This window comes from Odontesthes bonariensis, chromosome 21 (genome assembly GCF_027942865.1).
Source record: "Odontesthes bonariensis isolate fOdoBon6 chromosome 21, fOdoBon6.hap1, whole genome shotgun sequence".
NCBI classification, from domain to species: Eukaryota; Metazoa; Chordata; class Actinopteri; order Atheriniformes; family Atherinopsidae; genus Odontesthes; species Odontesthes bonariensis.
In genome coordinates this window covers 17,020,762-17,046,555 of record NC_134526.1, presented here as the reverse complement: position 1 = coordinate 17,046,555, position 25,794 = coordinate 17,020,762, and the positions used below count along the sequence as shown (strand labels likewise).

Genomic DNA, 25,794 nt, shown 5'->3' with positions numbered 1-25,794 from the left:
TTGCTCCTTGCATGCAAGTGCGTGTGGGTGTCTATGCGTGTGTGTCTATGTGCGTGTATCTGTATACACTTTTCTATGTGTACGTCAGGCCCACTCTAGGCCAAATGCAGTTTGCAGGTAATGTGTTTTTATTGGGCCAGCCAGGGCAGTGTCAGTGTAGTGGGTCTGTTGAGTGATGACTGATGTATTCCTCGCCGTGAGAGTGGGGAACATCAGCCGTAGAGACGGAAAGGGGAGGAAGAGGGGGATGGGGGAGAGGAAGAACAAGAGGTTACTGCAGGGGAGAGAAGACAGGGTTTGTGATGAGAGTGGGAGAGAGAAAGCAAGGAGGAGGGGGAGAGGAAAGGCTCATCTGTATGCCGGTTACTGTGAGCTGCTTGTTTGATCTGGAGGGAGTACTTAGTGCTGGATGGCGGGATGCTGCAGAGTATGGAAGGCAAAAATAAGGTTCCTAAAAGTGTGTGTGTATGAGATAGAGGGGGGATGTGTGTGTGCGTGCGTGCGTCTGTGTGTGTGTGTGTGTGTGTGTGTGTGTGTGTGTGTGTGTGTGTAATTAGGTGTGAGGTGTTGGGTGCAGCACTTTGCTCATTAAAAGGATCTGGCTGATGTCCAGCTCTGTGCAGTACATCAACTGTCCTTCATGTCTCATCCTCTTCCTCCGTTCTCCTCTCATCTGTCCTCTCCTTCCTTCCTCGTCCTTCTCTTCCCTTCTCTTCTCTTCTCCTCTCGTCACCCCTCAGTTGTTTCTCCCCCTCCCCTCGGTGCACTCCATCATCTTATCCCAGGCTTACTGCAACAAAACACTGCTTTACAACTGTGCTGCTGCTGCTGCTAGACGGAAAGAGGGGAAACTAGGGTGGCGGGGGCCATCTTTCATCATTGATGTGTATTTGATCACATGTGCCTCATTAGAGGCGAATAAATAGTGCTTGTAAAAGATCAGTAATCAACACATTTGCACGTATCCATGCTAATAAGTGTTGGTGTGAGGCCTCAAAGGCGGCATGTAATTGAGGACGAATGATTTTCATACAACGGTGTATGTGCTCAATGAGATTGTTTGTAGAATACACCTGTTGGGAAACTGCTAACTTCTTAACTGACTAAATGTATCACACATTTACTCCCGTGAAAAAAAAAAAGACTGTGACTGTGGTATGTTTGTCCCAGTGCAAAGTCATAACTTTCACTCAGCATCAGCGAGGTCTGTGAGTGTGTACCGGGATTCACCCACATTTCCTGCTTCACAAGCATTCGGAGAATAATATGTGCTTATCTTATTAAAGTTTTGGGGTGAGTGTGCAATTGGAGGACACATTTGACTGTTTGTATAGCTGTTCAACCCAATAACCAGCAAGCAAGATCATTTTTGTGTGCGTTATAAGATACTTGAATCTGAGTGTGCAATCATGTAAACAAGGTCTGCCTCTCTTTAGCTGTGATTAAAGAGTCTGAAAGAGAAAAGAAGCAAATCAGGCATCGGTGGTAGAGGGGTTTCTAAAATGAGAGTCATGAACATCCCTCTGGAAATATGGGAGAGGAAGACAGACAGATGAAGAGGACAAGAGGAGATGAGGTGAACCAAGCAAAGAAAGACAGATTTGGGAAAATAAAATTAAAGTGCAAAAGCAGGAGTTTGGAAAGTTTGAAGAAAATCAGAAAGCAGTTTGACATGGACACTGATGAGAAAACTTCATGACAACATGATTACTTATGGGAAAAATTAACTGACTCAGTGTTTCATGAGAGAAGTTGAAACTTATTTATTTGGAGTCTTTTGGAATTTGGGATGATTTGTAGCAGGTGCCTAGTGGCTGTCAATGATTTTGCACTTTAAGTCACATCTGCATTTGCCTTTCTTTTCATATAGCAAATGACTATGTCCATATTATATAAAGACCGTGGGAAACAGCTATACATCAGACATGGAAATAGATTTCCACGTGTTCTTGGAGAGAAACAGGGAAGTAAAAATAAAGGCAATTAGCGCTCACAGGAAGCGTGTCTGATGGGACTAGACAATTGTCAAGAATTGTTTTGGAAGCAGACACTGTCACAAGATTCTCCCCTGCGTTCAGATCACACCGCAACAGCACCACTTTGAAAACTTTTCTACCCACCCCCCACCAACCCCCCCTTGTGACTTCAAACAGCTGCTGCAGTTACATAATGCAGCGTTAAGAAAAAGTGAGAGGAAAGAAGCCAATAGGGACCAGTGTTGCAGAATATGACACATGCAAAACACACACTTTTTTCTCACACTTACATGATCATAGTCACAGTCTGTATACGAATTTCCTAGTCAATAAAAATATTTCTTCTTTGCCATTTTCTGCAGTGATTCCGTTGATAATATAATTGCTAAATTTGGGACAATAGCAAAGGAAGACAAATGAAAGGATTTGGAAGAAGCTATGACCCCATTCTAGCTTTCCTTCAAGAAGAAAATAAAAGGATAAGAGAGGATGTGTCTGAGTGGGAATACTAGAGCTTGACATTAAGTGCAAGAGTAGTGTTCTGGTGCATGATGTTTGCCTTTCTTGTGTATGATTCTCTGCTTTTGTAGGCAGATAAAGGTTAAAAAATGAGACTCACAAGGGTGAGAACTTAGGATTATATAGACTGACCTTTTGCTTGAGAGAACTTTATGAGCATCTCAGAAATGTGCAAAAAAAATTCTTTGAAATTCTGAACAGTTTCTGAGTTTTAAAAATGTTGCATTCCCTCTCAGATCTGTGCTGAGTGCATTAGCCATACCTAATAGCCAGTGCTGTTGCCAGGTTGCATGTGTGTGTTTGCTTAAATGCGTGTGCACGTGCCTGCACATTATTCGTGTATGATTTGCTTGACTGCCTCTATGGACACAAAGTGAGTTCTGTGCCTGTGAATTAGCTTCCATAGCAACTAGCGCCACACAGTAAGCCAACCAGGCGCTGAAGTCAATGAACGCTGCCCTGCTTGTGTGATCTGAAAGTGGGTACAGGCCTCGTGCCAAATCTGCGTACAGCGGCCATGCCGGCATGCCAATGGGCGAAGACAAAGCAGTGTTGCTGTGGTGATAGCAGGGCTGGTGGATTGGTATGAGGATGGCAGACAATGTCAAAAATAATGGTTGGTGAGATAATGGAGTCCCTCAGACACTTTTTCAGTTTGTTTCCTACTGGTTCTCATCCTCCATTGCTATTTTTATTTTGTTGCTCAGCATCTGTCATCCCCTGCTCTTTCTATGTTTGCTTTACTTCTCTTATCTCTCTTTCTTTCTGTTTGCTTTTTTGTTCTCTCTGTGCCTCTCTGAAGAAAAGGTTGCAGCACTGCGGAGGTAGATGTAGTGCGGAGGCAGAGAAGTTTTCTTCCTGTTTTTTTTTTTTTTTTTTTAATCAGTGTTATTGTTAGAGCTACTGGCCCATCACCTTGGATACGCACACACACACATGCACTTGAATCTACACACCTCAGACGTCAAACACACGTCAAATACTAGGAACTAACAGTCGAGCTTTGGCTTATAAAATAAATGCCCTAAGAGACTGGCCCCAGCAGTACACAACTCACATGGTGAGCTGTGCTAAATCAGCCAAACTGTTTCAGATAAGGAACAAAACACAAAGTGAAAAAAACATAAACAAGACAATCATGGCACAGATGTCAGAGAGGGCCTTGTGATCAAGATGGTAGCCACAACTCCAGTTGCGCTGTTCATTCACCCAAACACAGGCGGCTTGGCAGGGGCAGAGATGGGACCTGGCTAATTGCTGATGTTCTCATGCAGATGAAAAAAACACGGGAGAGATGCTAATAATCTTTCCCGTAGCCATGGTAGCCAGTATGAAAGTACACGCACACCCTCATCTTTACACATCATCCACAAAGTCACCTGAGGCTCAGATGATCGATAAGCCTGAGCCAAATTTTAAAATTAAATTATCATTTTGATATCATCAAGCATCTCACTCGTTACAATGTTTTTTCCACCACACTCAACAAAATGTATTGAATATCTATTATCTCTTTTGTGGAGAGCAAAAACCATGTGTGTCGTAGCTTTAAACAAATAAGGAACAACCAAAAGAAATGGGAATAAGAGTGATGTCCTCTGAACTGTAAAAGCACATCAGAATAATCAACATGCACATGGATATTCACACTTCCAAATCACACACATTAACCAAGCAGAAGCTGGGCTGCGTATAAGCCCTTTCTAATTCTACAATACAACAGTGTACAAGTATTTGTATTTTTGTATGTGATTGAGTGAATTAACAGTTTGCGCCTGCATACATATGCATGAAAACTAAATCAAGATCAAGTTCCAATTCATTCAACTGTGTCCCTCCTTGCGATTCAGAAACACACTCGTAAACTGGGATTTACATGCGTACACACAAGTGCATGCCTGCCATCTGATCTAGGCTGACAAACACACACACACACACACACACACACACACACATGCAAAAGCAATGAATCTCACCTCCATAGGCCACATTACAATGCATACTAAAAAGATCAGAAGAGAAGGGGGCAAAGACGAAAAAGAGAGATGGATGAGACAAAGAATGGAATTATGGATGGATGGATGAATGAAAGAAGGCCAATGACAGCATTTTTTTACAGCCAAAGAGATCTGTAATGAGATCTCGGTGAGTCAGACAGGATGCTAAACACATATACTGGCTGTATAAGAAACAGGCAATATGGAATGCATTACAATACATTAGCCTTGCTGTCTAATAACAAAATATGCGTCAGGGCTATTAGCATGAAGCAACACCGAACACTGGCACTCATCGATCTTCTTAAAAATCAGCAAAAAAAACTCACAAGATGGCCGGATTAGATCTGGCTGGCAACAGTTCACAGCTACCTAAGCAGTTTTTGTCCTCAGCATTAAATTAGAATAGGTTACCGTTGACCCAGTGTTGCTTTTAGCGTGTTAGCTTATATCAGAGAGTGAGTCATGAGCTTTGCAGGCGCGCTAGCACAAGTTTGTACATCAGAGCAGTCAACAAACCCTGAGCTATCTCTGTGGCCATATTTATTCATATAGAACACACACACACACGCACACACAAATGCCAACACAGTCTCACAAGAAAACATGTAAATCTGATGTCTGTTGTTTTTTAATAGGGAAGCGTAACCTGTAAGCATGTATTTATTAATGTCTAAGCCTAATCAGGTGTTTTTCTTTCTCTAACCAACCACAACTGACAGCAATGTAAGTGAAAAGCTGTAGAACAATACTCGGACTCAAATTTGGTTCTGTTGCTTGACTGTCCACAGCATTAGCCTCCATCCACCCATCGTACCTCCTTAAGCATTTTTGAATATTTAGTAGTTATGTAAAATCACATTTGGGACAGTTTGATGTAATGAAACATGGAAGCAAGTTTCAATTTGCAAATGAAAACAAAGGCATATAATGTTTTTGGAGCCTTGAAATGTAGCAAGATCTGCTTCTGAAAAGCAGGCGCAGAGACGTGATGATTTTGTAATCAAAAAAAGTGTGGTGATTTTAATATTCTTATTATACTTTTGTGGTGTGCAAACATAGCTTTTCACATTGGGGTGTGAAACTGTGTTCCAGGGGCATATTCTGGACATAAACACAAAGTCAAGCACAGATGGGCAAGTGTACAAGATGTATATTTCAAGAACTGTGTCATGTCAGTGTCAACAAATCCAGTAATGAACTAAAAATAAATCACCACAGAGATTCACTATGGATGACACATTCCCTCATCGCGATAAAGATGGGCATCTATTTAATTTGAAGTCCTTACTACACTCACTGTAATGTCACAATGTCTCTTACAACAATATTAATCCACAGTGAAAAAAATACCCCCCCATGATCCAGTTTCCATCTATAAATGAGAAGTATTTGCCCAGCGGTTTCAGTTGGTCCTCATGCCTGTTTTGTAAAAATAAAACAAATTGACTTTTTTTACTTCGTGTTCAAAGCAAGTAAGGTAAATTGTCGTGCCTTGCAAGGAAAATGAACATTTCTCTCCATCCCTCTTTGTATCTCCACCATGTCTCTGTAACATCTCCATATTTCAGAATAGCTTTTTGCTCTGCAGCCTCCACCCCTCCTCTTCCCCCTTCTTTCCCCCTTTGAGTTATCCCCATTTCATTCTCTTTATCTTCTCCCTCAGAGCCTCCATCTTTAACTGTTTCCCCCTGCCTCTTCCGCTACCCATCTTCCTCTCCCCAGCTCCCCTTTCTTTAACCTTTTATGCTTTGCACTTATTCCCCTCTTTCTCTGGCTGGTGAGTGCAGACGTCTCACAGTGTGTCTCAGCTCTCTGTTTCAGTCTTTCCATCACTCTCTCTTCTGCTCCGTCAACATCCTACACCACACCTCCTCCCTCTCGCTTCCACCTCTTCTCCCTTTCTCTATTTTCTCCCCTTTCTCCTTTTTCCATCTTCAGCTCACATCTGCTAGTCTAACACCAACCGTCTCCCCTTTCAGCATGCTAACTTCACCACCATTACACTTCATTATTAGGTCTGCTCTTTTTTTTAATCACTCTTCCTTTCTCTGCTCATCTCACTTTCTGGCATGATGCATGATTACATATTCTCTTATCATCAAGCTGCCACATGCAAGCACACACACGTGTTTTCCTTGTTAATGTATGCAGTGTGCATAATGTCATCGTCAAGGTTAACAGCTGAGGTGCAATGTTGAGAGGATCCAGGGGTTATGGGTAATGTAGGAAATACACAGTGGTTTGGGCACTTACGGATTAATGAGATGAGTTTCATTGCACAACAGTCAGCAAGCATTTTGGGGTGGAAGTGAAAATATCTAATGACCTTTTATGTGCATCATTAAGGGAGAATACTGACAAATGATGTAAGATATACAAATCAAATGGTAATTATTGCCATAAATGTTTGAAATTGAAGGTAATCAGAGAATTTCATGCTGCCTTACCCTCCACCTTCTATCTTTGTCCCCTCATTTATGTTCATTAATAAGAAGAGCTGCTATTGTTCCGTGGATAATTCATTGACATGCGTGACAGCAGCATCCCTGTGTTTGTTTGTGTGCGTGTGTATTTTTGTGTACATGTTCATCATCGCAGCCAAACAGATGCAAAAGGCATGACAAGAAAATAACTTTCCCTCCCTTGTCTCTCGCGATGACGAGACGCCTCTCTTTCACTCTCTCCCCCCTCTATTTTTATCCTCTTTACACCCCCCAGTGCCTCCATCGCCCTCACCCTTTCTGTCTCCCTCGGTGTCTATGTCCTTGGGTATCTGCAGCCAGCTGTGTCTTCGGGCCATTAGTGCCCCCCCCACCCCTCTCGCCTCCATCCATTTTCCCCATCACTGATTCCCCCAGCAGACCTAACCCCCTCCCCCATTTTGCTGTCACTCCTCCTCTACCCATCGCACTCCTCTGTCCCTCTGACCACTGGGGCTCCATTGTCACAGCAGCTGCTGATAACAGTCTCATCTCCAGTCCAGCATTTGCCACTGCACCAAAATCCGGCATGTTTGCTCAGACACACATGTGAATTCAAAGAACAATTGGGGGGTTACAGAAAAACCTTTAATACTTTAAACGGGGTATCATGCATGCACCACCAAGCACGCATTTAATGTCAACACAAACATGTTAAAAACACATCATTAAGATCACAACCTGCACACATATGCATAAACCACCAAATCTACACAGTCAGCAGCCTCCTCTTTATGTTATGTTAGTGTGAATATCTTGTTGTGCTGCTAAGATCCATTTATGAAAACTCATTGAGCTGCATAATGTAGTACCATTTACTTTTCTGCACATCCTCATTCACTCATCATCATAGAATGGTGATTGATCCACTTTACATGTGTCTTACTGATGCTTATATCTTCCTTGGCCCTAAGATGTGCACAACAGTGGAGCAGAGAGAGCAGGTTGCCTCTGAGAAAGCGGGCGACAGGTTATATGTTCAGCAAGATAAAGGGGGTCCAGAGCACTTATAATGCAGGTTGTGATTATGGCCACGTCCTCTTTTTGAAAAGATTTGAACATAAACTTGCAGAAGCACATCCTCTCAGTAAAACTTGATTCAATGAAGGAATGAAATGGATGTGGCTGGAAAAGAGTTTTTATTGTGACAGTGAAATATGCTATATAGAAGATCAAAAGTGGCTATATCAGTAGTTTTTTTTAATTAAGCTCTGTGTACTAACCATCACTGGATGCAATTTGGTAGCTGATTCATGCATTTTTTCTTTTTGTAACTTTTAAAACTGGGAAAAAAAAGCATCAGTCGGTATTCTATAATGTTTTGATTTCATCAGCTGACATCAATTCATAATATTTTTATATCTCCATTGTCGACAATATTTAATTTGCATTATTTTAATGTCACAATTCTAGTCAATAATAGTGTATCAATTCAATTCAATACAGTTTTATCTATATGTACGTGCAACACCCCTTGTCAGTTCAGAAAGTACAAAAGAAAAACATACATGTTTATTTGATGTGAATTGGAAAAGACCAAGTTACAATTTAGCCTTTAAAGCAGAGTAAATTGCCACTTTTTGACTAGTTAAGGGAATAAAATATGTGAATTAAAAATCAAGGTCCCTGATTTTTATTTTCTCAGCTTGTGCTAAATATAGATGTGATGATATAACTCTAGAGTTCAAATGAGTACAACAGAACAGTCTAAATGCATTTCTTACAAATTTATATTCTTACCTATTTTCCCTCTATTCACCTTTCTTTTTCTTTTAAACTGACTTGGAGTTTGAGACAGTGTGTCTGTCTGCATCAGAGAGTATCTTTATGTGTGTGTATGTGTGTGTGTCTGCAGTGGGCGTGTTTCCGTGTGCAATGTGGCGATGGAAGTGTTGGGGATGGCTGAATGTCACTGTGATTCTGACGGTTTCAGCAGCAAAATGACAGCTGTCTCTACTGCCACACGCACACACATGCACAAAGATATATCACACACACACACACACAGAGTCTCTCTCAAGCCTTTTTTTAACCACTAGAGGACAATAAAAATGGGTCGTCCAAGAAGAGGAGCACACACACACACAAACACACGAAATGATGGCCCATTGCATCATCCCCAGCCCTCTTTCCTGTCAGCGAACACTCCCTCCTCCTCCTCCTCCATCTTCTCCTCCGTCTGTCCTTCCTTCCATCCATCCATTAAGCACCTCTCTCCCTCTGCCCCTTCTGACCACCCTATCGATTGGACCATTCAATTTCCTGCTGTAATTCAACTACACTGTTGCACTTGAATATGTAAAAGAGCCCATGGGGGTTGCCGGTGCTGTTGTTGTCATGGAAACCTCTCATCAAACATCGAAACACGCACTCACTCTCGGCCTCCTTTGGGGTAAGGAAGGAGAGACAAGGTGAAGCGTGGGTCTGTGCTCATGTGAAACCGAAACTTTGACAGTGGCGTGAGGGTTAGCCAGGGCTTAAATGACCTCACTGCACCCTTGCGTGTGTGTGTGTGTGTATGTGTGTGTGTGGGGGGGGGGGGGGGGGGGGGGGGGGGGGGGGTGAAAACAGAGAGAGCAAGACAGAAATACAGTATGTGTCGGCCGCCTGGCCTCGTGCTCTTTGAAGACTCCCTCCCTCAAATCCTCCGCCTCCCTTGGAGGTCTCTCACTAGCTTCCCCCCCTTTCCATCCCTCCCTCTGTTCTCTCCATTTCTGCTCTTTCAGAGCAGCCGTCTAATCACACTGACAGGAGAGCAGCGCTCTGTGTGGCTTCTGTCATCCTGCGAGCACAGAAACCTAGATGGACACAAACACATTGAAAATTTATATATTCTCCTTGTTTCCTCTCCCTCTAGCTGGTCACTGGTGAACTTCACATGATGACACCCCCACTCACATCTATTAATTCACTTTTGCGCGGCAATAATGTGCCCCCCTCCCTGTGCGCCCACTGTCTGTCGCTGCGTGTTGCTATCGGGACAGTTTTAGGTCACAAGGATGTCTCTCCAATCTCTGTGTATTTGTGCGTAAGTGTAGAGGAGACAAGGGGTGTTAGTGCTCATGGCAATGTGTTTGCATCTGGGACTATGGTAATAAAGGGCGCATGAGATTTAATCAGCTGTGGAAGAAGCTAGGTGCATTTACACAATAACTTAAGTATAATTGTAAGAACATGTATTTCTTGGCATTTCCATTTTACTGCTACTTTTTACCCAGCTATTTTTCAGAGGGAAATATTGTACTTTTTCCTCCATATGTGCATTTGACAGCTTTAGTTATTGCTTCCTTTTTAGATGGAGGAGGTACACAATGAAAAAAAATACAATTTCAAAATACCCATGTTGTTACATTAAAAGATTAAAGATTAAAACCATTTGTTTGCCAACCTTTACCTAGTTATGATCTCTTGCACAAGGCAATTTACGTTCAGGACATTCTCACAAGAGAACATGCAAACGTCCAATATGCTAACAATTAGGGTTGTATCCCTAACCCTAACCGTGTATTTACTGTTTTAATGTGTAACCTAACCATTAAAACCGATTGTGGATTGTTTTGGTTAGAATTGCTGACTTTTGAAGCCATCAGCTGTAAAGATGTCTGCCTTCTCTTGAATGAAATGGAACTAGCTTGCAGTGCATAAACCTAAGCCCTGCCTTAAAACCAGTTGGAGAAAAAACAAGTTTCTCAACAAAGTAATGATAACACAATCCAGTGAACTGTTTGAAATCAATGCTAAGCTTCCTCTGCCATCCACAATAGATTCATTTTGAATGCAGCTCATATAAGCAAAGATGTTTATCTGACTGGTAATAAGTTATTTGATGGTGTGGTTGGGGTTAAAGTATGCAGCTGACAGTCGGGCCTCCATTCCTCCCGTGAACAATGACACTTCAATTTGGCTATGAATCAAGAAGGAAGCATTTTCTTTCCTTTGCATGATAAAAAAAAAAAAAAAAGAAAAAAACCCAAACAAATGTCTCGCATCGAGTTCTGTTTGAACTCAATTTTGGGAGAAAGTAAAAGCCTAGAGGGCATATGTGAGCGAGCGCTTGTGCATGTGTGCACAGGCGGTTACGTGTGTGTATGCATGTGTGTGCACAGTGCTAGTCAAATGAGCTTGTCAGTATGCGGCGCAGGCCTCTCTCTGGTGGCAGGCAGATGACAGTGCAGTGATTGGGCTGATTTCACCGAGGACGTGAGGGGAAATCTGAAGGCTGCCTTAGGGCTCAGGTGCTTATCACCTCCCCACACACACTCTCCCCACACAGATGTGGATGCATGTGCATAAACTCAAATATGTGTATTTTTATACATATGCATATGCACAACCAACTTTTACAGCCCAGTCTACATGTACATAGGCACATGGGCACACACACATGAAACTAGAGACAGAGAGGTGGTCACTTTGGTCATAGAGACAAGTATCTACAGGCATTTCACTCCACTTTATTACCAAAGTTAATTTTCAAAATCTGTGCCGAGTATGCTGCCCGTGTCTGTTTGTTTGACCTGTGACCACCAGGTGTTAGCCACACATATCTGTAGGGTTGTGTGTGAATGCAATAAAGAATCTAAGGCAGGTGGGATCTCCAGTTTTTTTGATTTTCTGTCAAACTTCCTCAGAAAATCCCTGACAGTTAATTTCAGAGCAAGTTGCAGTTGGCGTATTACACAAATATACAAGAAAACAAACTAGGTTTTTTTCCTTTTTCTATCTTTTTTTCTTTTCTTTCTTTTTGAAAAGAGGAGGCTGCTTGTATTTCATCAAGTCAGACGTCTGTGTATGTGTGTTGTTTGAATTTTCTTAGTCTCAAATGGTCTCTCAAATGTTCAACAAAGAATCAGTGCAGTCCTCCTGAACATGTTGTGTCATACCAAGGAAATAGTTTACACAATAGCGTCTTCTTTCTGAGACTGTTACATGACAAATTGGAAAACGATCGCAGTCAAGACGACGTCTTCCTATGGCAACTGCTTGTTTAAATAAATAATTTTGTAATGTAATGTTGAACTCTTCAAAGGAAGTCTGTTACATACTAACTTAAAATATAGATAGAAAGATTTAACATTCACAATTCAACAAGAGATGGTATGTCCATATTCTTCAAGCAGCCATGGGGTTTAGAAAAGGTCAGCTTGTGTTTTTGATTTTATTTAACTCAAGGCACTAATTTGTATTTAATTTATTATCATTGTTATAATCATATCATTATTATTTGATCAGTTTTAAATAAATTCTCTTCTCCGCTTAGTTATGCCTCTCATGGGACGTTTATTCATCCAGGCTGACACTATATATAATTAAGTTTGAAGAATAAGCATTCTCTGGTGGTCATGAGAGCAACAGCATGTGAACTGTAAAAATTACATCCATGAAGGTAACAGTCATTGTAAAAAGAATCAATTTCCATGATTATCATAGTTGATTTCTAACCACAACCATGTGAAATTAAAGACTAAACCCTACCAAAAAGTGATGGGAGTGATGATGTCTTTGTAAAATCAATATATCTTAGCCCTAAGTGTGACAATTTTTCACAATAACTAATTTGTGTTGTTATCTGAATCCAACCAGTGAATAACAAAAAAAAAAATGTATTAAGTGTTTAGTGTTTGGGGCTGCACGGTGGTGTGGTGGTTAGCACCGTCGCCTCAAAGCGAAAGGCTGGGGCCTTTCTGTGTGGCGTTTGCATGTTCTCTCCGTGTATGTGTGAGTTCTTTCCGGGTACTCCGGCTTCCTCCCACTGTCCAAAAAACATGCATGTTAGGTTAATTGGTGTCTCTAAATTGTCCCTAGGAGTGAGTGTGTGTGTGTGTGTGTGGTTGTTTGTCTCGTTTGTCTCTGTGTGGCGCTGTGATGGACTGGCGGCCTGTCCAGGGTGTCCCCCGCCTCTCACCCAATGACTCCTGGGATAGGCTCCAGCTCCGCTGTGACCCGACCGACGGATTCAGCGGGTATAGAAAATGGATGGATGGATGTTTTGTGTATGTTTTAACTGAACACAACTCAGAAAAGATGTTGGTTTTGTGCACGCATAATGAAAGCATACATGATTGAAGGTGCTGTGCATTGTAGCAACATACAACCACCCCTCCTACCCCCATATGTATTTGTTGTTGCGTCTTGAAGGAAACTGTTGAGAGAAACGTCTGCTCTGATGTGGAAACGCTGAGTTGTATTTCCCTTCTGCCACTTTTACAGGGGCAATACTTTGCACGAAGGCATTATGGGTAAATTCAGTGCAGTTCAATAATTCTCTATTTCTGGGTTGTATTTAAGGGAATGAGCAAATGGCCTACGTGATCATATCAATCGAAGGTTTGAATACGACTCTGGTTTAAATTCACCTGTATTAAAAATTGATTTGGGCCTCATCACATCAGTCTTGTCTATAGTCTTGTCTTGTGACTGCAGAGGACATAACATCACAGGTAGCCAGGTACAGTCTTCATGTTGTCATGAATGTGAACAAAAATGAATGGCTGCCTGGTTTTGTTCAAAGATAAATCTTTGTGTGGCTCTAAATTGTGTTTATATTCTAAAACCAATAGTATTGCTACCAATTAGTGCTAATTTTACAAAGTAAGCATGAGAACCTACTAAGGTAGGAAGTACTGACACCACTTGGTGGCCTTTTCTAGTATCTTTTGAGTTCATTTTCAGCATGAAATTGCATGCAGCTATGTCTGATGATTGTTTGTGGGTGTTTTCATTCAACTCCAGAAGCTATTCAGCTCCTTTAATTGTCCCAAGCCACAGAGCAATACAGTCTTACTTCAGCTCACGGAGCTGTAGCAGTTCAAAATAAATGACCTTCAATGGCTCACAATAGACTGAAATGGGAACTGTGAAAGAGGGCTAGTAAAAACCAGGACTGACAAATGGTAAAAGATAAATTGAGGGTAAAAGGACTGTGAGAGGTTCAAGTCTTTGGTGTCACTAAACTTGGTGAAAAGCAGCTCAGAACTTGCTGTCAGAGATGTTGGACAGCCTACCTGTTTTCTGTCTGCCTGTCTGTGTCACTCTCTGTCTGCCTGTCTGTCCATGTATCTGACAGTCTCAATGTCCATCTTGCCTTCTGTTTATCTCTATTTGTTTGTCTTTTTCCAGTCTCACGGATCTGTCTGCATCAGGACATACCTTGAATCAAACATCTGAGATTCTCTCCTTTCATCTCCTCTTTGGCTCTCATCCCTGTCCTCTGTTCCTCTCACCCTCCACTCCCTATGTGCTCATTCAGCCCTCTCTGGCTCAACCCCTGGCTGTATTTCTTCTTCTTCCTTTCATCTTTGCCCTTCCCCTCTCTTCTCCCTGGGCTTGATAGATAGATAGAAGGAGACTGAGGAATGGCGCATGAAGGGGGAGGACTTGGGTGGGTGGAGATCATAGAGGCGATGAGGCCGCGTGGTGCGGATGGATAGACAGATGCATTGATAAGAGCTGCCGACTGCTCAGCACACTTGCTGCATATCCAATCCTTCTCCCCCTGTCTTTCTCGTCTCTCTTTTTTTCATATCGTGGCTAATGCTTCTGTAGCCTTCAAATGTCAGTTCAGTATAGGAACCCATTAGATGGTTAGCCAGAGTGTCTGACAGCTCTCTCTCTCTCCTTCTCCCTTGCCCTCTTGCACACATTGAGGACAGAATGATTGTTTGAGCTGCAGTCATTCAGAGCAGGCAAGAAAGATGTGAGACAGACAGACACAGAGGCAGCTACACAGCCAAAGACTCCCTTCTACTTTGAAAGCAACCTCTTCAACTCCCTATAGTAGCAAAATAGGGCACATTATGCTATTAAGATGTAAAAAACTAATTTGAACATGTCTTGGCTAAGACAGGCAGCAGCACAAAGAGTCAAAGAGTAATACAATATACACATAGAAAGCTCCACAAAAAAAGCATATCTGTGGACATAAAGAAAGTAGTGGTAAGGCAAAGAAACATATGACAGCAAATCATTTCGCTGTTACAGTCAGTATTGGTCAGTCATAACATTTGATAAAAAATGTCAGTACCTCCAAGTATTTTTAAATTCCTTTCATTTCTTGGTGAGACCAGCTCCCCAAATCAGATGTTTTGAAGATGGCGGCGTATTTAAAAACCTATTTCCAATTAAAAATGGGCTTATAGGGTTGGATTGGACAATACCCATTCTGTTCAGAAGGATGTAGGTATGTACTGTACATAAGATGGAAACAAATCAGAAATGGATGTCAAATGAAAATATAGCAGTAGCTGAGTCCACAGAACAGGGCAGACCATTTAACTTGAGCATAAAACCTGCAATTGTGTGTAAGGAAGACAGTGTAAGTGTTGTGGACATGCGTTTGTGTAGAGAATGTTGCCATAATCCAGCACAGAAAGCAGTCAGTTTAGTTTAGTTTTACATTCACAAAGTCAACCAAACCACAACTCCAGATCTGTGGTCATGTTACGCCATCTCTACTAAATAGAGAAATGAGAATACTTTTTTTTCCACCTCTGCATATTGTTAAAAAGGCAAGAGTTTCAGTAAACCAAAAATAGAGAGAGTGAGACAGGGAGACTGGCATGAAACAGAGGATTAGGGGCTTAGTTAGCCTGCATGAAATCCCCTTTTCCTCTCGCGCCCTACAAAGGGAAGAAGGCAATTGGCCACGTTATACAAAAAGAGAAGGGGAGGGAAGCATAAGGGGGGTGAAGACAAAAAGATGGAGCAGAACCGAGAAACTCACGGACTACATACGTGTTCATGTTTCCTCAGCACTGCTCTGCATGGCTGCCATCCCACCTGTGTGACATTATATTTATCAATACAGGAAGAAGTTTTTTCCCGCTCTCCTTGTTTTGCAAGAGAGGGATACAGGGGTGAAAAAAGGGGAGGGTAAAGAGTGACATTGGCCTTGAAACCCACCATTGTCTTGCCTCCAGGACAGCCAGCCAACCAGGCGGCTCAGTCAGGGAGACACAGAATGAACCAGAGGGAGAAAGGGTAAGAGAGAGAGGGAGCGACGGTTGCCATGGTTACTTCCTGGGAGATATGAGCACACTTGTTTATCTGTAGGCCGTGGGAGCGTGCACGACAGGCGTTCTCGCTGAGCAGATGTGTACGTGCACACGTTTGTGTGTGTTTATCAGCATGTGGGTGCGGATGCAAGTGAATACACACGCGCACACCAGGACTCATAAACTGACCCTCCCACAGCTTTCTTTGTAAACAAACGAACAGTGACTCACACACACACACACACACACAAACACACATCTGCTAAATAGAGGCCCAGCTTACCTACTTGAAATTATTGAGCCAAGAGAAGCAGACTGAAGCCAATTTTCCCGATTTCACTTTGAACACCAGCAGACTATAAGGAAGGAAGGACAAACACAGAAAAGAGGGAAGGGAAAGTACTGAGTGATGGACAAAGAAGGAAATAAAATGTAAGAAAAATTAGGAAACAATGGAGTAAAAGGAGAGAGAATTAGATACGACACAGAGGAGGAGATGCGACACGAAAAAGAGGGAAAAAGGGGAAACATAAGAAGCATCAGAGCAAAAGGGGATGAAAAAGAAACAGGATGGAATACCTGCTTTCACAGGCAAAAATAGAGTGAGTCAATAAGGGGATGATAACAGGGATAAAGGGGGAATATGAGAATGAAAGACGAAATGTGAAGTGATGAGATGCAATGCGACGAGTGTAAGCGGGGGTGTGCTTCCATGCTAGCAGAGAGCAGCCCTAGTCCCATAGAGCAGACACAGTGCAGTCACTGTAGTATGTCAAATGTCACACACACTAAGTCACAAGGCTGCACAGGCACCACTGCCTCACACACGAGTGCGCACACGTCATTGTATGCCTGACAACTCCGCAAAGACAGAGGCTGCTTACATGCTAATGAAATTTCATGCGTGTGATCGCTTTTGCCCTCTTTTTTTTTTTTACTTACCAGATGAGGTCATTCATATTTACACACAAGAACAGTTGTACAGAGGTTTTCACAAGCCATGTGTACAAGTGGTGTTGTCTCCAGGTGATGGGGGTGAACTCACACAGCCCATTACCTGAGACAGATAGACCTCTGAGGCACTGTGTTTGCTGGGGCATTCTGTGCTGTCAGCTTCACTTGCTCAGTGATAACTTGTGTAGGTTGGACTGTGTTCCTATTTATTCTATAAGAGGTGAGCACAAGAGTCACCGTCCTTAAAATAACAAGCAAGCCCTCTCCCTTAGGACAGCAGACAGCTATCCTCCATCCTACGTCCTGATCCTGAGCCGCCCCAGTTCACGGCTCCATCCATCTCTCTTTTTCTCATTCTGTCTCCAGCTCTTTTTGTGTCTTCGCCTTACTCTCAATGAATCACACAAATACTGTAGCCATCGGTGGCCTAATAAGCAGGCTTTCTCTTCCTGACTTTTCATTTCTTTCTTGTTGCCTTGTATGAAACATGTTCTGCTCCATATGCACAATGCTGCATTCAAACGTGCGTAAAACCACACAACAGACAGCATTTTAAAGATAAGACACATGGCCAAACACATCCTAACAAGGCAGTGCAGCTCTACCTCCGGTCAGCAGCCCAAATCTATCCAGCAGGCTCTGACTTTTATCAGCCTCCACACTTCAGTCGCAGGTTCTGTCTCAATAGCTGTGATGGGGAGGCTAGAAAAGAATAGGCCTCAATCTCTCGATTAATAGCTCTCTGCGTGCCACAGAAATGCACGCAGAGCCAAAACTGAAAAGACTGGATAAATGAAAGCGGCAAATGGTTTTAAAGACTTAGCAGTCTCTAATTTGCCACCAAAATGGTTTTTATTGCATATATAAATAATGATTGTAAACACATTTGTAGAGATATTGCTCAGAGGATGGAGAGAAGAATACAGCAGAGGCAAAATCTCATTATACCCTAAATGAGTGTGCGGCTGTACCAATGCGTGAGAGCGAGCTCATAAATTCTTCATGAGCTTATCTTCCTTGACCTGTATGTCTCTGGATTGAGGAATGTATGGTGTATGGCTGTGTCAGATCTGCGCGCATGTGTGTGCATGCTCCCCTTGGTGGTGCAGATATGAGCCAGGCAGGCTGCAAGGCTTTATGGAAATTAGGAGGTATACTGCTGAGAAGCAGGTGATAAAGGAGAGGGAAGGGGGAAGGGAAGGACGGAAGGATGGAAGGACGGAAGGAAGGAAGGAGGAAGACGAGAGTGGTGGAAGGGGTTGTATAATGAGGACCCTGATGAGAGGGAAGGAGAGCCCTGAATAGAGACATCTCGGAGTTGGAGAGAGGTTAAAAAAAGAGAGAGAGAGGATCAGGATAGAGTGTGGAGAGTGGTTATGAATGGACCGGAAAATGAGAAACAGCTGCCACTAGTGGCAGCATATGGAAAATAAATGATTGATGTTGGAAAAAATAAAAGGAGAGGAGATGAAAGAAGTAATAGTAAAAAGGCAGAAAAAACAGGTTTATTCTGAGGTGGAAGAGAAAAATGAGGTGAGCATGTAAAAAAAAGAAAGACAAACTGTTATGAAATGTGTTCTAGATCAACCACAAGAGACATCATAGGTGTGAGAAATTAGAGGAGGAGGGCAGAGAAAGCTCCAACTATTAAAAAGATGTGAAGATGAGAGGACTGGACAGAGAACTCACAGGATTAAATGAGAGGGGAGAAAGAAAAAAAAGACAGCACGCAGGGGAGACAGTGTGAAAGGCGCTGCAGTTTAGCCAAAGCATTTTTTAAAAAGAGATGGAGAAAGCGCGTGAGCAGAGAGAGATAAAAAGTGAAAAGGGATGAGAGGGGAGGATGAGAGGAGGAGGAGGAGGCCAACAGACTGACACAGAGAGACGGAGGCGCTGGCAGTGGCAGGACGAGGGTGCAAGCGTGGAGACTGTGGCATGCAGCTCAAGTTGGCATGGACTCTATCAGTCACTCTCAGGCCTGGGCACAGGGCCCTCAGTGGCACCATCACACACACACACACACACAGATGCATGCGCACAAGCAGATCAAACACAAGGACATTCGCTCTTTCCCTCCTCATTACATGCACACACACACACACAGTAGACAAACACAGAAAGGCAGAGAGAAAAACAGTGAGCTCAGACACAGCCTGATGCACGCACTCAATTAGTCTCAGCCACACACACACATGCATGAAGGAAAAAAAGACGGATGTATGAGGGTGTGCGTGTGTGTGTGTGTGTGTCTAATTGTGCCAGCACTGGCAGAGCAGAATGAGGGATGGTGTCTCAGAGCTGCTGCTGCCGCTAATAGCCACTGACTAGAGGTGACAGGCTCTTTCTTTCCCTCCTCTCCTCCCTCACATGCTTTTGCTCTTGTTCTTCCTCCAATCAGCAGTCAGCACATCTGTCCTTCCCTCTCTTCCTCAACCCAGTTCGGCACATCTTCTCCCCTTTGTTTCTCCCTTCCCCTTCTCCTTCTCACATCCCTACTTTGCCCTTTTACCCTCAACCCCCCCTCTCATGCTTTCATCTCCAGTCCTTACCCCCTGCCACCTTTCATCGCGCCCCCTCCCACTCTGTCCTCTCCACCGAGTCCTGATGATACAGGAGAAGGCTCACGCATGAGTGGTTGCACATGTGAATGCACTCACAAACATACATGTAAAGACTGTTGTATGTAAGGTGGCATGGTGGGTGTAATTTGCAGATGCACGAGCATTCTTTCAGATTATGTGTGTGTATACATTATCATTCTGGATACGCTGCACTATTGCTGGCCTGGGTGGAAAGATCAAACAAAGACCAGAGAACGAGCACACACACGAATAGATGCACACACACACACACACACACACACACATCTGTGTGTCTACCCTCTCCCTATCTCCAGCTGCCTTTTCATATTCCAGGCTTCTGCAGTTGCCTCACGTCTGGACTCTGTCCACCGGGAGACGGGAGACAAGAGAGAGCACTGCTCTGTTTTCTATCTGCATCAGGTTATTAGATGCAAGCAATTAACAAGCGTGAGCAGGATAAATATGGTCGTTTGTGTGTGTGAGTGTGTTCAGAGAGGGGGCTGTTTGTGTGCAATCGAGGCAGATTCTATGGGCTGCATCTGGGTTGGCCTGATGTTGAGACAGCGAGGGGGTTTTACATTTAATAAAAGCTGCTGCGCTTGTATGTTTGTGTCTACACTTTTAACTGCTCTATAAGGTTTTGACCAGTACACATAAAACAAACCAATACCTTTTTGTTTATCTGTTTTTTATCTGTGTGCGTGTGTGTGTGTGTGTGTGTGTGTGTGTGTGTGTGTGTGTGTGTGTGTGTGTGTGTGTGTGTGTGTGTGTGTGTGTGTGTACACTCATGCACATTTGAAGGGGAGGGGCCTGTCATGTTCCGTCCTGAAGGGGAAGAGCTGGCCTGTGGGGAGCTCAAAAAGGGGGGGGGGGGGGTTACTTCACAGCCAATCAGTGTTGCTTTGCCGAAGAAACCATCCATCGCCACCACAGCAACAACAACAACACCGCAGCAACACCGAGCCCGGCTGCTGCAGGGAATAGATAGGCGATATGAACAAGCTCCTTTGCTATATTTACCTGTCAGTTTTCCTTCTTTGTTTTCCCCCCTTTTATTTTTCTTCCTCTTACTTGGCCCATGTTGCATCCTCTCTTTTACCAGCTATTTGTTCCTTTTTTCTGTCTTGACACCCTCTGTCTCTCAGCCTGATATTTCACGTTAATGGGGCCTTTGCAGGCGCTCTCTAAGGTGTGACCTAAAGAGCGAGAACAGAATTGAAAGAGAAAGGGTGAAAAAAAGCTGGGGGAGAGAAAGAGAGAGGTTGCGGATGCAGTTTTCTCCTGAAAGGGCCCTTTTTCATTTCTTTTCATCAGCAGCCGCCTGCCTGCATATCGCCTCCACCTCCACCCCCCACCCCCCACCCGCTCTCTCTTTTTTTTTTTTTCAGAGCACAAATCCCCTTTCTCTTTAGCTCATATGTATGCAAATAAGGCATCCTATGCAAATGAGACAGGTAGGGGCAGGCTACAGAGAAGGAGAAGAGATGGCCATGGCATGAAAAGAAGGGGCAATAGAGGATATAGTAGGGGTGAAAAGGAAGTGATCACATCTACCGGGTATTATTAAGTCACTGAGATTTCTGACATCTGTTTAACATGTCGGCCAAAACTCCTAAACTCATATGAGGTTGCTAGATTAAATATAGATCAGCTTGAAGTGCTTTGCAGGCCTTAACATACATTTGGTGCATTTAAGGTTAAATGTCAAATATTGTTTTAATTTTAGTCTAAATAATAGCCTTTTAAAGAAAAGTCCAAATTTTCTGCAGAGATACATTGACTCCACTGACAAAGAAGTTGCGGTTACTCATCCTCCTACTCCTCCTTCTTCTCCCTCCATATGTATTTGTTTTCGCTTCTGTTTTTCTGAAAAGGATAAACATGTTGGAAGTCATTTTTCCATCAGCCCTTCCCTCCTTCCACCATCTGCCTGTGCGAGAAGCTCAGAACGCCACAGCTCCTTTTTCTGTTTGAAGAGAAGCAGCATTTCTTTGAAATGTAACCCCGTTCAACACTTTGGACTCTGGGCTTGTTTATGCTCAGTAAACGAATGTCTCAAAATTAATGTTTATTAATGATTAAATTATGTGAAAATACTGCAATAAGCAGAGCACTTTGCTGTCAAGCACACTGGCACAAGCACTGTAGGTGCCTACAAGGATATACATTAGGAAGCCAATGGTGTGTTGCCAAGGATACAAAGAAGGCTTGGTACTAATTGGATGTGGATTGATTGATAGATGAAAGCAGGGGGAGCGGATAACCGGGCTAACTTTAAATGATGGATAGTTGGAAAGTTAACATAAATGGCTTGACAGTGAAATCGTGTCTCAGTGTCAATTCTGTTACACATCCGCAGTCATCGGAGACAATTCAACCACCAGCATCCTCTGTTGCACTTTCAGCATGTGTCTCCACGTGTCATGCAGCAGCTTGCTGAGGTAGTCTCTCTACATATAATGAGAATGTGGTGCACTTGAATGTGTGTGTAATATAGGCACAGATGTATGCTGTCAAGCATGTGTCATGATCCCAATAAATCTCCCTGCAGATTTAGAAATGTGTGTTTGAGAGGCTCTTAAAATGTATGTGTGTGTTCAGATGAGGCCAAGGCAGGAATTCACAAAGGTGGAACTCCGTGTCCTGACCAAGCCTCAGTGTTGTACAGTGTCAGCTCAGCCCTCAAACACTTGCACTACAAATACAAACTCATAGTCTAGAGTCTTATGGACTTATTGCTAAAGATTTAGGCTACTTAACAAACACGTGCATTTGATGGATAATCATAAAAGTTTATTTCTGCCGAGTTCCGGGAGAGGATGCTGTGCAAAACTCACAGGAAGGCATTTATTACGGCTAAACTGAGCACAAAAAGAGGATGAGTAATGTCAGAGATTATTCTTATTTTCTCTCACTCTGTTCTTCGTGTGTGTTGTTCTGTACCTTAGGTCTTTCATTTTTTACACCGGCTCCCTTTTCTCCAGCGAGCAGCATCCTTTCACACCCTCTAAGTCAGTCAGCTTCACAGAGTCCCGGTGCCCTCTCTGTCTGCAGGAGGGATGAAGTCATGCACCGCAGGCGTGATGCAGATCGCTCCCCTCTCGCTTTGCCCTCCCTGTGCCTGCCACTCAGTCACAAGCATATGGGCACACTGTTGTGCCAACGCCCCTCCCAGAACACCTGACTCTGTCTAGTCACGCATGGCGGGCAGTGCACACACACCAAGAGACAGGACAGACGCACCTATGCGTTTGAGCACACACCACCACCCTTGCATGACGGGCATAGCCTTGATTGTCCTCACTGCAAACCTCACCACCAACTGTGGGTAATAGGTGCTGTGTTGTTCGTAGAATGCCCTGGTTGGACTGACTCTGTCTTTTGTTCTAGCCTTTGATTTAGCTGCACCAAAGATGGACCGTGGCAGCAACAAACACAGAGTTTAGGGATTCTAGTTCCCATTGGCACCAGCCAGGCTAAAAGTCTGTGCACACACTGGTATAGTTGCTAGTTGAGATAAAAAATTGTTCGCCACTTGGCATAAGCTCAGTTCTCTTGTCCTGCCTTAGCGTTGCAGAATTTACTCTATCATATCATCTTCGAATGTTGGCGAAGCATCAGCGGCAGTAATGCACAAGATGAAGGTTAATACAGCTGAAGTTTTTCACCTCTCACCATCAGTGTGGATTAAAAGAAAAGTTGTGCAACAACAGCGTAATTCTAATCTACGATGGCCCAGAGGAGCAAAATGCAACACACAGCACAATATTTTTTTCATGTGTTAAAGTTTTGTTGTTGTGCTTTTGTTTTTGTCTTTTTATGTGAATATATGCACCTCAGGGCCACCATACAGAGATGTTACCTTCTTTCTTTTTTATATGTAACAGCTACATTGCCTTTACTTTGTGGCAAAATTACAGATGTGTACCGTCACTGTGTGATGATTCATGCATGGCTTCAGTTTTAAAAAAGAAAATAAAACTTTCCAACACTCTAAAGCATAAGGCTTTGGTCTCAGACAAAGAAAATCAAAGAGGAAGCTTCTCCTTCTAAATCATTTACTAGACATTCTTTTTTGCAATGAAATAGCAAAAAAGCTGTGTAAAAAAGCATAAAAGAGAGTGAAATACAATATAGCCTGGGGATACAATGTTTTTCTTGACTCTTTCTTTTTGCCATTGCAGATGTTAACAGCTCTCTCTTATATATAAACTAAATGTTGGGGAAATAAAGCCCACTTTCAAAGTTTTAGAATAAGTGTCTGCCATTTATTGGATCAGACAGGTTAATCCTTCTTTTAAAAAGTTTTTAAAGTTCCAAACCTGGTATGATTGGCTGTGTATCTGACAGCTGAGCAAAACAATAAATGCCTGTGTGCTTTCAAAGAAGCAGAGTTTCTAAACTGCATATAAACAGGCAGTCTGAGGCAGAATATAAGGTGTCAGACTCCCTGGTCATTAAAGAATCTTCCTTTTCTCTCCTCAGTGTCTGAGCTTTTGTCCAAACAGGTTTTATCTCTGCTGTTGATGAGATTGTATGAACTGTAAAGCTGCTAATCGGCATGTTTTAGTGTTCCATGTCAGTATTTTTGTATGCCAGAGTCTCAGTGATGCCACACACACACACACACACACACACACAAACATACACAACCTGAGAGTCAGGCTTGGAAAAGAGGCAGGTAGGAAAATGGTTGTAATTATCATTAGTTCTTTGTGATTAACCAAGTGGCACACACACACCTGCATATACACACACACCGCTGTGCTGGCCTCTGCTGTGTGGCACAAAATGGCGGCGTGTGTGTCCTATCAGAGGCTGTGCGTGAAAGAGAGAGAGATGGGAACGAGGCCAGGCAGAGAGGGATGCAAGGACTTGGCCAACAACTTTGTGTGGGTGATAACATTCAGGTGTGAGTGGGAACATTGACTGGCTCAGAGAGTCCCTGCCACCTGCTCCATTTACAGCTACAGGGTGTTTAAAAAAAACAACCCACACGTGTATGTATGTATATATATATATATATATAATTATATATATATAGCCTATAGACAGTATTTGCATAGGCATATGCTTACATAAATGCACACAAACTAATGAAAAAAGATGAAACAGCAGACAGAAACAGCAGAGGAAGATTTATTTTCCCTTATAGGTAGTGTGACCTTCACTTTACCTCTTCTTTTCCTCATCTGTCCATCCCTCTCTCTCCATGTATCCCAGTAATTCAGCACTCAGTTGCGTGGCAGGTAATTTGTGCGCTATTGGAGATTAAAGTTTAATTAGTGAGTGGGGAGTCATTTGGGTCTTACTTGAGTGGAATAAGGCAGCTGTGTGTGTGTGTGTGTGTGTGTGTGTGTGTGTGTGTGTGTGTGTGTGTGTGTGTGTGTGTGTGTGTGTGTGTGTGTGTGTGTGTGTGTGTGTGTGTTTGTGTGTGTGTCCCTCCTGCTCACTTGCTCACCCTAACGCATCAAGGCTCATCAGAGAAAGTGAGAGTGGGAGAATAGGATCAGATTCCTCCTTTCATCAACAAAGAACAAAGGATGAACCCCCCCGTTCTTCATCTCCTCTTTATTTCTCCCTTTTTCTTTTCTACTTCTCCTCCTCCTGCTCCCCTCCGATCCCAAGCTCACTTGGCAGAATTCCACAGTCATATTCACACTTCTACCGTCCCTGGTGAGACACACTAACTCACACACACATCACCTCTACTGCCACCATCACACTGCGCCACATGCAGAAAAAAAGAACAAAGGGAGGCAAAGAGGAATACAGGGAGCTAACTTTGTCTCTCTTCATCTTTGTGTGAGAAATGACCGATAGATCTGTCACCTAAAGTGAAAGGCGTATCACCTGAGACATTACGGTCTGATCGCGTCTCTTTTTTGAGCATCTCATTCTGCCACAGTCTCCTGGTCGCTTCTTCAATCTGCTTTTCCTGTCCTGCAATCTGTTTTCTCTCCCACAAAGTGCTCAAACTTTGTCATCTGTCTTTCTATGTTCTCCACCGTTCTTGGTCCCCAATCATGAGGACATCAAATGTTCCATATGGTCACACACTAACATGGAAGCAAGTGCTCGCAGCACACCCAGGTGTCTTGAGAGCCGTGTCTGTTAATGACGAGGGGGTCTGCATCTCATCGCACCGTTGTTATTTCACTGGCTCAAGACACTAACGCAAATCAATAGGCAGCACAGCCCCATGATAACGATCTCCGTTTCTCCTCTCCTCCCTGCGTCTCTCCATTCCCATCGTCACCCCCCCTCCCTCACATCTGCCTTGATCTTGC

At 43.2% G+C, this 25,794-nt stretch overlaps 2 protein-coding genes and 1 long non-coding RNA gene across 10 annotated transcripts in view; 2 read left to right on the top strand and 1 right to left on the bottom strand.

Moving 5' to 3' along the window:
- LOC142370861 (uncharacterized) overlaps positions 1-22,608 on the bottom strand; it is a 42,691-nt gene extending 20,083 nt beyond the window's left edge. For all 6 annotated transcript variants that reach the window (XR_012767903.1, XR_012767905.1, XR_012767902.1 and 3 more), the window contains exon 1: positions 22,448-22,608. This is a non-coding gene — a long non-coding RNA (uncharacterized LOC142370861). The remainder of the gene's footprint in view (positions 1-22,447) is intronic.
- rps2 (ribosomal protein S2) overlaps positions 1-25,794 on the top strand; it is a 371,318-nt gene that overhangs the window by 243,280 nt on the left and 102,244 nt on the right. The window lies entirely within an intron of this gene.
- rai1 (retinoic acid induced 1) overlaps positions 1-25,794 on the top strand; it is a 53,405-nt gene that overhangs the window by 3,646 nt on the left and 23,965 nt on the right. The gene's annotated exons all lie outside the window — the stretch shown is intronic.